This window comes from Electrophorus electricus, chromosome 15 (genome assembly GCF_041902795.1).
Source record: "Electrophorus electricus isolate QZ-2024a chromosome 15, ASM4190279v1, whole genome shotgun sequence".
NCBI classification, from domain to species: Eukaryota; Metazoa; Chordata; class Actinopteri; order Gymnotiformes; family Gymnotidae; genus Electrophorus; species Electrophorus electricus.
In genome coordinates this window covers 22,145,001-22,153,362 of record NC_137511.1, presented here as the reverse complement: position 1 = coordinate 22,153,362, position 8,362 = coordinate 22,145,001, and positions in this window count along the sequence as shown.

Here is an 8,362-nt window from a genome sequence, read left to right as displayed (position 1 = left end):
GAAACTCTGTTCTTTACCTTTTTCACACTATGAAACAGCTTTGTATTTACCTTAAACACTGTTTCAGGGCAAGAGATTGTGTTTTAGATTAAAAGGGAATGCATTATAAGAAGAATCTTTACTTAGAAACTCTGTTCTTTACCTTTTTCACACTATGAAACAGCTTTGTATTTACCTTAAACACTGTTTCAGGGCAAGAGATTGTGTTTTAGATTAAAAGGGAATGCATTATAAGAAGAATCTTTACTTAGAAACTCTGTTCTTTACCTTTTTCACACTATGAAACAGCTTTGTATTTACCTTAAACACTGTTTCAGGGCAAGAGAATGTGTTTTAGATTAAAAGGGAATGCATTATAAGAAGAATCTTTACTTTGAAACTGTTCTTTACCTTTTTCACACTATGAAACAGCTTTGTATTCGCCTTAATCACTGTTTCAGGGCAAGAGATTGTGTTTTAGACTAAAAGGGAATGCATTATAAGAAGAATCTTTACTGTGATTCTCTGTTCTTTACCTTTTTCACACTATGAAACAGCTTTGTATTCACCTTAAACACTGTTTGAGGGCAAGAGATTGTGTTTTAGACTAAAAGGGAATGCATTATATGAAGAATCTTTACTTAGAAACTCTGTTCTTTACCTTTTTCACACTATGAAACAGCTTTGTATTCAACTTAAACACTGTTTCAGAGCAAGACATCTTGTTTTTAACCAAATTGAATAACTTACAATGTGTTAAGAAAACACATATTTCAATTGAAAAGAGTTTATACAGGGGAGAAACAAGGTGTTTGTAATATGACAATTTAAAGTAATTGCAACTCTTTTTGAACACGTCTCACCACAACGAAACAGGGTTTCTATGCATTGTAATCGGCTTGTACAGCGTTTCAGAGCAAGAAATATTGTTTTTAACCAAACTGAACAACTTACAATACCCTAAGAAAACACATATTTAAAGTGAAAAGAGTTTATACAGGGGAGAAACAAGTTGTTTTAATATGGTTCTAATGTGACCCTTGAAAGTAATTGCAACTCTGTTTTTACACCTCTAACCACAAGGAGGCAACGTTTCCACGCATTATAATTGGCTTATACATAGTTTCAGAGAAAGAAATATTGTTTTCATCCAAACTGAACAACTTACAATATCCTAAGAAAACACATATTTAAAGTGAAAAGAGTTTATACAGGGGAGAAACAAGTTATTTTAACATGGTTCTAATGTGACCCTTGAAAGTAATTGCAACTCTGTTTTTACACCTCTAACCACAAGGAGGCAACGTTTCCACGCATTATAATTGGCTTATACATAGTTTCAGAGCAAGAAATATTGTTTTTAACCAAACTGAACAACTTAACCATTTAAAGTAATTGCAACTCTGTTTGTACACCTCTAACCAGAACGAAACAGGGTTTCTATGCATTGTAATCAGCTTATACAGCGTTTCAAAGCAAGACATATTGTTTTTGACCAAACTGAATAACTTACAATATCCTAAGAAAAAACATATTTCAAGTGAAACGAGTTTATACAGGGGTGAAACAAGTTGTTTGTAATATGACAATTTAAAGTAATTGCACCTCTGTTTGTACACCTCTAACCACAAAGAAACAGGGCTTCTATGCATTGTAATCAGCTTATACACTGTTTCAGGGCAAGAGATTGTGTTTTAGACTAAAAGGGAATGCATTATAAGAAGAATCTTTACTTTGAAACTCTGTTCTTTACCTTTTTCACACTATAAAACAGCTTTGTATTCACCTGAAATTCCGTTGCAGGGCAAGAGATTGTGTTTTAGACTAAAAGGGAATGCAATTTAAGAAGAATCTTTACTTTGAAACTCTGTTCTTTACCTTTTTCACACTATGAAACAGCTTTGTATTCGCCTTAATCACTGTTTCAGGGCAAGAGATTGTGTTTTAGACTAAAAGGGAATGCATTATAAGAAGAATCTTTACTTTGAAACTCTGTTCTTTACCTTTTTCACACTATGAAACAGCTTTATATTCACCTGAAACTCCGTTGCAGGGCAAGAGATTGTGTTTTAGACTAAAAGGGAATGCATTATATGAAGAATCTTTACTTAGAAACTGTTCTTTACCTTTTTCACACCATGAAACAGCTTTGTGTTTACCTTAAACACTGTTTCAGGGCAAGAGATTGTGTTTTAGACTAAAAGGGAATGCATTATAAGAAGAATCTTTACTTTGAAACTCTGTTCTTTGCCTTTTTAACACTTTGAAACAGCTTTATATTTAACTTAAACACTGTTTCAAGGCAAGACATCTTGTTTTTAACCAAATTGAATAACTTACAATGTGTTAAGAAAACACATATTTCAATTGAAACGAGTTTATACAGGGGAGAAACAAGGTGTTTGTAATATGACAATTTAAAGTAATTGCAACTCTTTTTGAACACGTCTCACCACAACGAAACAGGGTTTCTATGCATTGTAATCGGCTTATACAGCGTTTCAGAGCAAGAAATATTGTTTTCATCCAAACTGAACAACTTACAATATCCTAAGAAAACACATATTTAAAGTGAAAAGAGTTTATACAGGGGAGAAACAAGTTGTTTTAACATGGTTCTAATGTGACCCTTGAAAGTAATTGCAACTCTGTTTTTACACCTCTAACCACAAGGAGGCAACGTTTCCACGCATTATAATTGGCTTATACATAGTTTCAGAGCAAGAAATATTGTTTTTAACCAAACTGAACAACTTAACCATTTAAAGTAATTGCAACTCTGTTTGTACACCTCTAGCCAGAACGAAACAGGGTTTCTATGCATTGTAATCAGCTTATACAGCGTTTCAGAGCAAGACATATTGTTTTTAACCAAACTGAATAACTTACAATGTGTTAAGAAAACACATATTTCATTTGAAAAGAGTTTATACAGGGGAGAAACAAGGTGTTTGTAATATGACAATTTAAAGTAATTGCAACTCTTTTTGAACACGTCTCACCACAACGAAACAGGGTTTCTATGCATTGTAATCGGCTTATACAGCGTTTCAGAGCAAGAAATATTGTTTTTAACCAAACTGAACAACTTAACCATTTAAAGTAATTGCAACTCTGTTTGTACACCTCTAGCCAGAACGAAACAGGGTTTCTATGCATTGTAATCAGCTTATACAGCGTTTCAGAGCAAGACATATTGTTTTTGACCAAACTGAATAACTTACAATATCGTAAGAAAACACATATTTCAAGTGAAACGAGTTTATACAGGGGTGAAACAAGTTGCTTGTAATATGACAATTTAAAGTAATTGCAACTCTGTTTGTACACCTCTAACCACAAAGAAACAGGGCTTCTATGCATTTTAATCAGCTTATACACTGTTTCAGGGCAAGAGATTGTGTTTTAGACTAAAAGGGAATGCATTATAAGAAGAATCTTTACTTTGAAACTCTGTTCTTTACCTTTTTCACACTATGAAACAGCTTTGTATTCACCTTAAACACTGTTTCAGGGCAAGAGATTGTGTTTTAGATTAAAAGGGAATGCATTATAAGAAGAATCTTTACTTTGAAACTGTTCTTTACCTTTTTCACACTATGAAACAGCTTTGTATTCGCCTTAATCACTGTTTCAGGGCAAGAGATTGTGTTTTAGACTAAAAGGGAATGCATTATAAGAAGAATCTTTACTTTGAAACTCTGTTCTTTACCTTTTTCACACTATGAAACAGCTTTGTATTTACCTAAAACACTGTTTCAGGGCAAGAGATTGTGTTTTAGACTAAAAGGGAATGCAATATAAGAAGAATCTTTACTTAGAAACTCTGTTCTTTACCTTTTTCACACTATGAAACAGCTTTGTATTTACCTTAAACACTGTTTCAGGGCAAGAGATTGTGTTTTAGATTAAAAGGGAATGCATTATAAGAAGAATCTTTACTTAGAAACTCTGTTCTTTACCTTTTTCACACTATGAAACAGCTTTGTATTTACCTTAAACACTGTTTCAGGGCAAGAGATTGTGTTTTAGATTAAAAGGGAATGCATTATAAGAAGAATCTTTACTTAGAAACTCTGTTCTTTACCTTTTTCACACTATGAAACAGCTTTGTATTTACCTTAAACACTGTTTCAGGGCAAGAGATTGTGTTTTAGATTAAAAGGGAATGCATTATAAGAAGAATCTTTACTTTGAAACTGTTCTTTACCTTTTTCACACTATGAAACAGCTTTGTATTCGCCTTAATCACTGTTTCAGGGCAAGAGATTGTGTTTTAGACTAAAAGGGAATGCATTATAAGAAGAATCTTTACTGTGATTCTCTGTTCTTTACCTTTTTCACACTATGAAACAGCTTTGTATTCACCTTAAACACTGTTTGAGGGCAAGAGATTGTGTTTTAGACTAAAAGGGAATGCATTATATGAAGAATCTTTACTTAGAAACTCTGTTCTTTACCTTTTTCACACTATGAAACAGCTTTGTATTCAACTTAAACACTGTTTCAGAGCAAGACATCTTGTTTTTAACCAAATTGAATAACTTACAATGTGTTAAGAAAACACATATTTCAATTGAAAAGAGTTTATACAGGGGAGAAACAAGGTGTTTGTAATATGACAATTTAAAGTAATTGCAACTGTTTTTGATCACGTCTCACCACAACGAAACAGGGTTTCTATGCATTGTAATCGGCTTATACAGCGTTTCAGAGCAAGAAATATTGTTTTTAACCAAACTGAACAACTTACAATACCCTAAGAAAACACATATTTAAAGTGAAAAGAGTTTATACAGGGGAGAAACAAGTTGTTTTAATATGGTTCTAATGTGACCCTTGAAAGTAATTGCAACTCTGTTTTTACACCTCTAACCACAAGGAGGCAACGTTTCCACGCATTATAATTGGCTTATACATAGTTTCAGAGCAAGAAATATTGTTTTTAACCAAACTGAACAACTTAACCATTTAAAGTAATTGCAACTCTGTTTGTACACCTCTAACCAGAACGAAACAGGGTTTCTATGCATTGTAATCAGCTTATACAGCGTTTCAGAGCAAGACATATTGTTTTTGACCAAACTGAATAACTTACAATATCCTAAGAAAAAACATATTTCAAGTGAAACGAGTTTATACAGGGGTGAAACAAGTTGTTTGTAATATGACAATTTAAAGTAATTGCACCTCTGTTTGTACACCTCTAACCACAAAGAAACAGGGCTTCTATGCATTGTAATCAGCTTATACACTGTTTCAGGGCAAGAGATTGTGTTTTAGACTAAAAGGGAATGCATTATAAGAAGAATCTTTACTTTGAAACTCTGTTCTTTACCTTTTTCACACTATAAAACAGCTTTGTATTCACCTTAAACACTGTTTCAAGGCAAGAGATTGTGTTTTAGACTAAAAGGGAATGCATTATAAGAAGAATCTTTACTTTGAAACTATGTTCTTTACCTTTTTCACACTATGAAACAGCTTTATATTCACCTTAAACTCCGTTGCAGGGCAAGAGATTGTGTTTTAGACTAAAAGGGAATGCATTATATGAAGAATCTTTACTTAGAAACTCTGTTCTTTACCTTTTTCACACCATGAAACAGCTTTGTATTCAACTTAAACACTGTTTCAGAGCAAGACATCTTGTTTTTAATCAAATTGAATAACTTACAATGTTTTAAGAAAACACATATTTCAATTGAAAAGAGTTTATACAGGGGAGAAACAAGGTGTTTGTAATATGACAATTTAAAGTAATTGCAACTCTTTTTGAACACGTCTCACCACAACGAAACAGGGTTTCTATGCATTGTAATCAGCTTATACAGCGTTTCAGAGCAAGACATATTGTTTTTGACCAAACTGAATAACTTACAATATCCTAAGAAAACACATATTTCGAGTGAAACGAGTTTATACAGGGGTGAAACAAGTTGCTTGTAATATGACAATTTAAAGTAATTGCAACTCTGTTTGTACACCTCTAACCACAAAGAAACAGGGCTTCTATGCATTGTAATCAGCTTATACACTGTTTCAGAGCAAGAGATTGTGTTTTAGACTAAAAGTTAATGCATTATAAGAAGAATCTTTACTTTGAAACTCTGTTCTTTACCTTTTTCACACTATGAAACAGCTTTGTATTTACCTTAAACACTGTTTCAGGGCAAGAGATTGTGTTTTAGATTAAAAGGGAATGCATTATAAGAAGAATCTTTACTTAGAAACTCTGTTCTTTACCTTTTTCACACTATGAAACAGCTTTGTATTTACCTTAAACACTGTTTCAGGGCAAGAGATTGTGTTTTAGATTAAAAGGGAATGCATTATAAGAAGAATCTTTACTTTGAAACTGTTCTTTACCTTTTTCACACTATGAAACAGCTTTGTATTCGCCTTAATCACTGTTTCAGGGCAAGAGATTGTGTTTTAGACTAAAAGGGAATGCATTATAAGAAGAATCTTTACTTTGAAACTCTGTTCTTTACCTTTTTCACACTATAAAACAGCTTTGTATTCACCTTAAACACTGTTTCAAGGCAAGAGATTGTGTTTTAGACTGAAAGGGAATGCATTATAAGAAGAATCTTTACTTTGAAACTCTGTTCTTTACCTTTTTCACACTATGAAACAGCTTTGTATTCACCTGAAACTCCGTTGCAGGGCAAGAGATTGTGTTTTAGACTAAAAGGGAATGCAATATAAGAAGAATCTTTACTTAGAAACTTTGTTCTTTACCTTTTTCACACTATGAAACAGCTTTGTATTTACCTTAAACACTGTTTCAGGGCAAGAGATTGTGTTTTAGACTAAAAGGGAATGCATTATAAGAAGAATCTTTACTTAGAAACTCTGTTCTTTACCTTTTTCACACTATGAAACAGCTTTGTATTTACCTTAAACACTGTTTCAGGGCAAGAGATTGTGTTTAAGTCTAAAAGGGAATGCATTATAAGAAGAATCTTTACTTAGAAACTCTGTTCTTTACCTTTTTCACACTATGAAACAGCTTTGTATTTACCTTAAACATTGTTTCAGGGCAAGAGATTGTGTTTTAGTCTAAAAGGGAATGCATTATAAGAAGAATCTTTACTTTGAAACTGTTCTTTACCTTTTTCACACTATGAAACAGCTTTGTATTCGCCTTAATCACTGTTTCAGGGCAAGAGATTGTGTTTTAGACTAAAAGGGAATGCATTATAAGAAGAATCTTTACTTTGAAACTCTGTTCTTTACCTTTTTAACACTATGAAACAGCTTTGTATTCACCTTAAACACTGTTTCAGGGCAAGAGATTGTGTTTTAGACTAAAAGGGAATGCATTATAAGAAGAATCTTTACTTAGAAACTCTGTTCTTTACCTTTTTCACACTATGAAACAACTTTGTATTTACCTTAAACACTGTTTCAGGGCAAGAGATTGTGTTTTAGACTAAAAGGGAATGCATTATAAGAAGAATCTTTACTTTGAAACTGTTCTTTACCTTTTTCACACTATGAAACAGCTTTGTATTCGCCTTAATCACTGTTTCAGTGCAAGAGATTGTGTTTTAGACTAAAAGGGAATGCATTATAAGAAGAATCTTTACTGTGATTCTCTGTTCTTTACCTTTTTCACACTATGAAACAGCTTTGTATTCACCTTAAACACTGTTTCAGGGCAAGAGATTGTGTTTTAGACTAAAAGGGAATGCATTATATGAAGAATCTTTACTTAGAAACTCTGTTCTTTACCTTTTTCACACTATGAAACAGCTTTGTATTCAACTTAAACACTTTCAGAGCAAGACATCATGTTTTTAACCAAACTGAACAACTTAACCATTTAAAGTAATTGCAACTCTGTTTGTACACCTCTAACAAGAATGAAACAGGGTTTCTATGCATTGTAATCAGCTTATTCAGCGTTTCAGAGCAAGACATATTGTTCTTGACCAAACTGAATAACTTACAATATCCTAAGAAAACACATATTTCAAGTGAAACGAGTTCATACAGGGGTGAAACAAGTTGTTTGTAATATGACAATTTAAAGTAATTGCAACTCTGTTTGTACACCTCTAACCACAAAGAAACAGGGCTTCTATGCATTGTAATCAGCTTATACACTGTTTCAGGGCAAGAGATTGTGTTTTAGACTAAAAGGGAATGCATTATAAGAAGAATCTTTACTTTGAAACTCTGTTCTTTACCTTTTTCACACTATAAAACAGCTTTGTATTCACCTGAAACTCCGTTGCAGGGCAAGAGATTGTGTTTTAGACTAAAAGGGAATGCAATATAAGAAGAATCTTTACTTAGAAACTCTGTTCTTTACCTTTTTCACACTATGAAACAGCTTTGTATTTACCTTAAACACTGTTTCAGGGCAAGAGAT